General features: G+C 41.0%; 1 long non-coding RNA gene across 1 annotated transcript; it reads right to left on the bottom strand.

Moving 5' to 3' along the window:
• Positions 1-6,210: 6,210 nt before the first annotated feature.
• LOC118370785 (uncharacterized) lies at positions 6,211-8,107 on the bottom strand. Its single transcript, XR_004822870.2, has 3 exons — positions 7,829-8,107; positions 6,678-6,749; positions 6,211-6,567 (listed from the first exon to the last, which is right to left on the bottom strand). It is a non-coding gene; the product is annotated as an uncharacterized LOC118370785 (long non-coding RNA).
• Positions 8,108-9,688: the final 1,581 nt, after the last annotated feature.

Here is a 9,688-nt window from a genome sequence, read left to right as displayed (position 1 = left end):
AGGCTAACACTTCAGTGCATCCCTACTTCCTTTCGCCTTCTCTGCCAGACAGTAACTCATCATCATGAAGGACGATTGAATCATTGAAGGAAGATTCGAATCTGGGCAGCAACTAGCTGAGGCTGACGATTGAAGGGTGTTCCATGAGCACCTTGGACATTAGCCTATACTATAGCCTTGCTACCGGTAGCCTAATAGCCTATTCATGTTTGTAATGGAAGACGTTTTATGGGCTCCTGACCAATTGTGCTATTTTGTGCATTTTTTTGCACTCATCTGAACTTTTTTTGTACATAATGTTTCCGCCATCGTTTCCTATGACCGAAAAGAGCTTCTGGACAGCAGAACAACTATCCCTACCCTCAATTTGGATGAGGACTACTTCAATGAGTCGGAGGTGACAGACCTATTGATAGAGGCAGCACAGAGGTAGCACTCCTAATGGCTGGTGACTTTAATACAGACTTTAATACAAAACTTTAGATCACCTTTAGTCCACGCATAGAGATGCATATAAAGTTCTCCCTCAGTTTGGGAAATCTCCATTTGGCAAATCTGACCATATTCCTGCTTACAAGCAAAAACTCAAACAGGAAGTACCAGTGACGTGCTCAATATGGAAGTGGTCCGATGAAGCAGATACTAAGCTACAGGATTGTTTCGCTAACACAAACTGGAATATGTTTCCAGGGATTCTTGTTGATACAATTGTTACTTGATGGATGAACCTTTGAAGGAGTTGCAAAGGCCTTTGTTTATGGTCGAGTACATCCTGACAAAGATGGAGGGTTTTTGTTTCTTCTCCTAGGGTTGAGAGGTGGATGGAATAATTTCCCGCTTTCGGCACTATGGGGAGTGCAAGAGAGAGAAGAGAAAATGATCAGGTACTTCAGCTGCTACTAGGGTGTCATGGCAACTATAGAACTGCAATAACATTATAGATTAGCTGACAGACTTACTTATGCAATGCTCCTCCTCATGGGGAACCTTAATCTTGTCCTGTGCTTCCTTGGAGGGCTGGACTTAATTTTTGTTGCCCCGCTTGATGCAAAAGAAAGAAAATGTTAATTAATCACAAAGGACATTCTTAAAACCCAATAACTTTTACAACAGCAATTCAAAGGGTTGTTCATTGAAAATGAGACAAGTATGAAGTTTGTTACATGTTCATACTGTGTCGCAAGATAACAAATAGGCCTACCTTTATTACTACCTAATACAACTTACAACAATACTTCATAATGAAACTCAAACCAGGAACATTTCTGGTGTAGGCCTACCTTGAGGTTATTCTGAACTTGGTGATCTTTGGGAGGAATCTGAACCTCCCTTTGCCTCACAGCCTGAGAAGAACTGGAATCACTCCGGGCCTCCTCAAATCCAATGGCTAAGACAGATGCCTCTCTGTTATGGATGTTGTCGGGCACTTTAACTGGTCAAATTTCAGCTGGGAGAGTCACTTTTCCATGATGTTCCGCCTCCATTGTGGCACTAGAGGCACCAGATACATTGTCCATTACTAGGTGACAGATTGCCCTTGTGAACATTTTCTTAGTATCATCGTGAATCTGCCAGACACCAGAGAGCTACTACCATCTAGGACAGTCACTTGAGAAGTAGTGGAGCTTGAGCTTCGATGGTTTGATGATCTGGATGTAACATCAAAGGAAGCAGCAGTCGCTTCACTGACTGCTCAGTGAACATTAGATGAGTTTAGAGGAGAAGGGCTTCCCCGCTTGGTTTTCTCTCCTTGTGCAGTTAAACAGTCGAATGCCACCGATTTGATAAGTCAGATGCTGTTCTGCCCCCGAATGAGGCTCTCAAGTTGATTCACAATGTCATGATACAATATATGAATCTTCTCCTTTGAGATAAGTTCTTCCAGCCTTGTTAGATCAGAGTCTGGAGAAGGAATCTGCTGCTGCACTTCAGGATTTTTTTTTCATGGTTTTTCTTTGGCCACTCAATTCATGTGCTTCTAACGATTGTCCAGGAAAGTTATTGTCCAGCAACTCAGTTGATATTGGAGTTCCTGGGAGTATGGGGGTATTGTAACATTTCTGCAACCTTGAGGCCTTTGACACTGTAGATAAACGAGATGAATGCCTTTGAGGCTCTTGCCAATCCCCCTCTTTATTGTCCTCATTGCGAACTAGCTCCACACTTACCAGCACCGTTCCAACAATGTCATGGAGTCGTACCAGCTCTCCTGAGGTCCTCTTGGACCTGTCCTCTTGGATGGTGTCCAAGACCTGTCCTCTTGGATGGTGTCCAAGACCTGTCCTCTTGGATGGTATACAAGACCTGTCCTCTTGGATGGTATCCAAGACCTGTCCTCTTGGATGTTGTCCAAGACCTGTCCTCTTGGATGGTGTCCAAGACCTGTCCTCTTGGATGGTGTCCAAGACCTGTCCTCTTGGATGGTATCCAAGACTTGTCCTCTTGGATGGTATCCAAGACCTGTCCTCTTGGATGGTATCCAAGACCTGTCCTCTTGGATGGTATCCAAGATTTGTATGATGCTTTTCTTGGCTTGCGCATCGATGCAACAGTGGTTTTCAGATCCAATTGCGGATGCTGACTGAAAAACTCTCAGGATTTGCAGCGGGTGGTGATAAATAGTCTGTGCTACCCAGGTGGTGAGGGTAGGTAACAACATCTCCACCCCGCTGATCCTCAACACTGGGGCCCCACAAGGGTGCATTCTAAGCCCTCTCCTGTACTCCCTGTTCAACCACGACTGCGTGGCCATGCACGCCTCCAACTCAATCATCAAGTTTGCGGATGACACTACAGTGGTAGGCTTGATTACCAACACGACGTGGAGGTGAGGGCCCTCGGAGTGTGGTGTCAGGAAAATAACCTCACACTCAATGTCAACAAAACAAAGGAGATGATCGTGGACTTCAGGAAACAGCAGAGGGAGTACCCCCCTATCCACATCAACGGGACAGTAATGGAGAGGGTAGTAAGTTTAAGTTCCTCGGCGTACACATCACGGACAAACTGAATGGGTCCACCCACACAGACAGCATTGTGAAGAAGGCGCAGCAGCGCCTCTTCAACCTCAGGAGGCTGAAGAAATTTGGCTTGTCACCAAAAGCACTCACAAACTTCTACAGATGCACAATCGAGAGCATCCTGTCGGGCTGTATCACCGCCTGGTACGGCAACTGCTCCGCCCACAACCGTAAGGCTCTCCAGAGAGTAGTGAGGTCTGCACAACGCATCACCGGGGGCAAACTACCTGCCCTCCAGGACACCTACACCACCCGATGTCACAGGAAGGCCATAAAGATCATCAAGGACAACAACCACCCGAGCCACTGCCTGTTCACCCCGCTATCATCCAGAAGGCGAGGTCAGTACAGGTGCATCAAAGCAGGAACGAGAGACTGAAAACCAGCTTCTATCTCAAGGCCACCAGACTGTTAAACAGCCACCACTAGCATTGAGTGGCTGCTGCCAACATACTGACTCAACTCCAGCTCACTTTAATAATGGAAATTGATGGAAATTGAGGTAAAAAATGTATCACTAGCCACTTTAAACAATGCCACTTAATATAATGTTTACATACCCTACATTACTCATCTCATATATATATATATGTATATACTGTACTCTATATCATCTACTGCATCTTGCCATCTTTATGTAATACATGTATCACTAGCCACTTTAAACTATTCCACTTTTATGTTTACATACCCTAGATTACTCATCTCATATGTCTATACTGTACTCAATACCATCTACTGCATCTTGCCTATGCCGTTCTGTACCATCACTCATTCATATATCTTTATGTACATATTCTTTATCCCTTTACACTTGTGTGTATAAGGTAGGAGTTGTGGAATTGTTAGGTTAGATTACTTGTTGGTTATTACTGCATTGTCGGAACTAGAAACACAAGCATTTCGCTACACTCGCATTAACATCTGCTAACCATGTGTGTTTAACAAATAACATTTGATTTGATTTGAGTAAAGTTTTAAGTCAGAAATGGCAGCACCACATTGGAAGCTCTTGTTTGAAGTCTCAGAAGAACCTCTTGATATTGAGGCTTCTGACTTCAGGTCAACACTAGAGAGTTTCTCAATGGTTGACATTAAAGGAGATCCAAGCAGAAGGTGAAAGTACGAGATTGTTTTGCCTCAACGTGTTGCCAGAGTATACAATCGCTTTCAGAGATTTTTTGCAGATTAAGACCACCAACACAATCCCGTAATGCCAAAATACATACTTTGTGTGTGATGTCACGAACACATCCATTGTTCCTTGCTCTTTCCTGGCATTCGCCTGAGTCAACCATGACAGCCATGTACTCTCCTGACAATGGTGTAAGGCAATGTCCCTGTCCTCCTTAGATGGAGTGGTCTTTGCTTGAGGCACAACCTGTCCAGTGACATTGTAGCTTGGCAGAGATAACAGATATCATCTTTTCAGTGGCTTGCATGGCTCACCTGACTCACAACATCTCTGACAACAGATCTGGCCAATCCAGGTAAGACAGAAGAGCTAGATTGATCACCCAGGGCCTGAAGAATTGTATCCTCGTTGATCCCAAACAGGGCATTAAGAGAATCTGTCAGGGGAGCCTCTCCTCCATGCAAGGAAGTCAGACAAACACCAAATTGTATTGATCTTGTGTAATGTTTACATATTGATCTCTATGAATTGTTACTTTGAATTAACCAATATTTAATGATCTAATCATGTAACATTTACTTCTCTAATGTGTTTATATGTCGTGTCTTATTTTATCATACAGTGCATTCAGAAAGTATTCAGAGCCCTTTACTTTTTCAAAATGTTCTGTTACAGCCTTGTTCTAAAATGGTTTAAATACAAAAAACCTCCTCATTAATCTATTCACAATACCCTATAATGACAAAGTGAAAAACAGGTTTTTAGAAGTTTTGCCAAATATATAAAACAAAATAAAAAAATTAAATACCTTATTTACATAAGTATTCAGACTATTTGCTATGAGACTCTAAATTCAGCTCAGGTGCATCCTTTTTCCATTGATCATCCTTGAGATGTTTCTACAACTTTATTGGAGTCCACCTGTGGTAAATTCAATTGATTGGACATGATTTGGAAAGGTACACGCCTGTACATGAATCTGCAATAAATTATAACCTGGGTACTGAGAACAGAGCATGTGAGCGGAGTTGAGCACTCAGGTGCTCCATGTCCTTATACAGCATATCAACACTCTAAATAGGTCAGGCGCCAGACAGGGAGTGTAAAGAAGGAACGAAAATGAATTATTTAGGCTATATTATTTCAATTATTTGAAGGCTATAGCCTAAGCCTACAAAGAAATACATTGTGAAGCATTTGCGAGGGCGACACAATAGGCTGTTTGGGAAATAAAGCCCTCAGCATTTACAACATTTAGTTATATTAAATCATTATAGTCTATAAATTGCGCATATAGGCAGTGACCTACTTAGAATGAAATACATATTAAACGAAAAATGACGTAATAATGCCTTTGAGTTCATTTTTAGAATTCATTTTTAGAATTCATTTTTAGAATTCATTTTTAGAATCACGAGATTGGCCAGTCTGTGGCTTCAGGCTCATGAGATGGTACCACTTGCCAGGCTGGGCAGACAGGCATAGTTTTTTTTCTATAGATAGGCCTAAAGGTTTTTATGAAAATAACCCAATCAAAACGGAATGCCCATTGAACGTGGGAATATGCAGGCCTATTGGGCCAAAATCAATGACCGTATTGCAGGGTTCCCCAACTGGCGGCCCGCGGGCTCGGGTATATTATTTGGCCCCCAACCCCCCCCCCCAAAAAAAAAAATTTATTCTGAATATTTTTATTTAAAAAATTAAAAAAACTCCCAAATGCAAAGAAGGAAGATACCATACCTAAACAATACAAAAGTTACATTTTCAATCAATTCATAAGGAGAGAGTATGCAGGAGACAGTCAACTAATAAGGTAGGCAGCGGCCCATTTTGTGGAGCGGAAACGTAAAGATGCAACCACAGCGCAATCAATAGGAGGTGAACAGTGAGCTCCTGGTGCTGAAAATATAGCTAATGTGTTATGCAAGTGTTGCACAGCAACAGACGGAGAAACCTACACCAGTCGAGTAACTAATTTCAACAATCTTATTTTATTTTATTAGACTTTATAAACAACAAGAGGGCTTATTTCTTCCGAGCCTAGGCCTAATTGTTTACTCCATGTGTAACTCTGTGTTGTCTGTTCACACTGCTATGCTTTATCTTGGCCAGGTCGCAGTTGCAAATGAGAACTTGTTCTCAACTAGCCTACCTGGTTAAATAAAGGTGAAATAAAAAAAATAAAATAAAAATATAAAATAATGTAACTGACGGGGGTCGGCTATGAGGCTGAACAGCATCTTTCACAAAAAAATATATGTCCTATTAGAAATTGATTTTTTTTATTAGGCCCACTTACAATTGCAACTGGCCAAAAATGTAGCATCTTACATAAAACAATAATTTAAAGAAAAAAAGTCAATGTCTGTGTCTGAATATCTGTGTCGTGAGAGCCTGCTTGCCCTGCTCCTATAACAAACATAAAATACTGTCAGTTTGAGACCTAAATATCCCTGGATAAGCACTCAGTAATGTTAGTATTTACCAAATACAGTCATATAGGCCATTAAGTTACTTACTCAACGGGAAAAGTTGAATTTCCCCTCGGACACGATCTTGTGGATGTCGCATGAGATCAGTAGCGATTTTAGCTGGGAAAAAAAAAATGAGATGCATGACAGCAAAACCACTACACAACACAACACCAAACAATACATGAATTGCACTATAACGGTGACAAACAGTGCACAGAAACCGTTAGGACCTACATAAAGCTGTCCCAACAGCAGAGCTTTCTTTTCAGCACCATGGAGTGAATCCTTACCACCGCCACACCTGCCTATCAACAGAGCCTTGTCTGGCAGCAAAACAGTTCATTCAGCCTAATTTACTGCATGTTTTAAAAAAACATAGGTGATATGGCTGACTTGCTTAAAGAAATGTGGTTCTACTGACAATTGAGATGTACAAACTATGGCATAAGGGAAGGATGAGCGGACATGAGGCAATCCGTAATTTTGATTGAGACATTAATGAGCGATCCGCGGTGAGATGGATGTGATTTTGATGCGTAGGCACTCTTCGATTGACCTATGTGAAAGCCGGATTCCTGTCGTGAGTTTATATTACGTTCATATAGAAAAATTAGTACTCGCATGTGTAAGTCGATCCAAACATTGTTACCACATAAAATGCACGCTTCATTGTGTGCTGTATTCCTCTGAGCATGTCACCCAGAACGCACACAAGGACTCCGCACTCCTGAGCTCTTCCCTGATTTGGCTCGGTGTCTGGAATTCAATCAGCTCAGTTTGAATTTCGGCCTCATCCAGCGAGGGTATCATTTTCTTAGCAAGGGGGAATCATGTAATAACTTTAATTTAATCACTTTTAATAATGACACTAATAATAATATTTACATATCTTGCATTACTCATATCATATGTATATACTGTATTCTATACTATCTACTGTATCTTAGTCTATGCCGCTCTGACATTCCTCCTCCATATATTTATATATTCTTAATTCCATTCCTTTACTTAGATTTATCTTTATTAGGTATTTGTTGTGAAATCGTTAACTATTACTTGTTTGATATTGCTGCACTGTCGAAACTAGAATCACAACCATTTCGCTACACCCGCAATAACATCTGGTAAACACATGAATGTAATCAATAAAAAATAAAAACATATGATTTGATTTGAATTCTCCACGGATCACGTACAAACGCAATGATATCCTTGGGCATGTTGTAGTCTTCAAATCTGGTGGATAAGTTGTCCCTCAGCTGCTTGATGAAATATTCCATCACCTCTGTGACAACGCTGTGGCCTGGTCCCTCTGCCTGTCGTTTCTTCAGTGTGCTGAAATGCAGTACTCTTTCAGATTACATGTCCAAATCGAAAACCTCAAGCTTCCTAATAATAAAGGCCTCAAGTTTTTCCACCATATCCACGACTGTTTTCCCTCCTTGTAACTGCATATGTAACCCGTTTAAGTGACATAACATGTCAACCGTGTGTGTGTAGCTTGCAGTTAACTCTTCAATGTGTCTGCGTCCAGCCCCTGTCTGAGGCGGGGCCGGACATGCTTCAATGTGTCTGCGTCCAGCCCCTGTCTGAGGCGGGGCCGGACATGCTAATATTGTATTGCAAAATTGCAAAATCTGCAAAATTGTATTATTCGCCTACCTCCTCATGCCTTTTGCACACATTGTATATAGACTGCCCATTTTTTTCTACTGTGTTATTGACTTGCTAATTGTTTACTCCATGTGTAACTCTGTGTTGTCTGTTCACACTGCTATCTATGCTTTATCTTGGCCAGGTCGCAGTTGCAAATGAGAACTTGTTCTCAACTAGCCTACCTGGTTAAATAAAGGTGAAATAAAAATAAAATAAAATAAATAAAAAATAATGACGCCTTTGCAAACAGCGACATTTTCATTGCATATAAGACACACTGGCTTGGCATTGGGAAAAGATGGTCAGATAACGCATGTACATTATTCCCTGAAACCTCGATTTTCATTATCTACCTTTCTTTGATACTTTTTGAGTGACTTTTTGTCTGGCTATCAAGCTAATTGTTTTGAACGAATTTTGACATAGAAAAGTAACGTAAACTCATCCCATTCGGTACAAATGTGCGTAACCGCGACATTCAAACGAAGCTACAAAGAAAACTAATGGGACTGTAGCGACTGTGTTGACTTCAAAATCGGGTGTGTGAACTAGGTTCTATTCAAGCGTTGATCCACATGGTAATGTCTCTATAGTATTGGAGAAAAGTTGAAAAAACGGACCCTCCGTTACATCGAGGCGTGTCATGTCGTAAATTACAGCACGCATAAAGCTACTATTTATGTCTTACAATTTCTCTCCACCAGGTGTAGCACTTCTCCCACCCTTTAAAAACAAGAAATGGACAGTGACGGGAGATACCTAGTCATTTTTTGGTCATCATTGCATGCGATCATCATTCTCATAGCCGCTGTTTACTTCTAAGATCACTTTAGCACCGCCCTAAAAACCCTATTCAAATTCGACAGAAATGTTCAAATAGGTATGTAATGACACATTATATAAACTCTTTATAGTGTTTTATTTACATTTTAGAGGCGATAAGGTGATAAGTTGGACAGATCGAGTGAAAAAAAGCTATTTTCCCACACAACATCTCTCCTTCTCACTATCACTCATTAGTTTTGCTTCCCCACCCGCCATTTTTAAAAAGACCCGACGGGGCTCATTGCCTGCTTGAATTATCCAGAAACGGGCAGCGTTTAGGTCATGTAATTGATTTTGTTGGAAAGGGGAGAAATTGTTCTTTACAATGGTATTAACATTACAGTTGATCTGGAAGTATTACGTTTTGGGGCGCTAAAATAAGGGCAATTGTACGGACCAAGGCGATGTACGAGTTCACGTGAGTTTACGTTAGTGTAGACTTAGTAGGCTACGTAGACCTGTTTTCCTCACCAACGCACAAAGAAATAGACAAAAATAATAATTGTAATAGAGACATGGTGATTTTACATGGTAATCAGATCGAAATTATTATGTTATTGTCTCTGAATTTATTA

The sequence above is a fragment of the Oncorhynchus keta genome, chromosome 15, assembly GCF_023373465.1.
Source record: "Oncorhynchus keta strain PuntledgeMale-10-30-2019 chromosome 15, Oket_V2, whole genome shotgun sequence".
In the NCBI taxonomy this organism is placed as follows: domain Eukaryota; kingdom Metazoa; phylum Chordata; class Actinopteri; order Salmoniformes; family Salmonidae; genus Oncorhynchus; species Oncorhynchus keta.
This window is presented reverse-complemented; position numbering and strand designations above follow the sequence as displayed.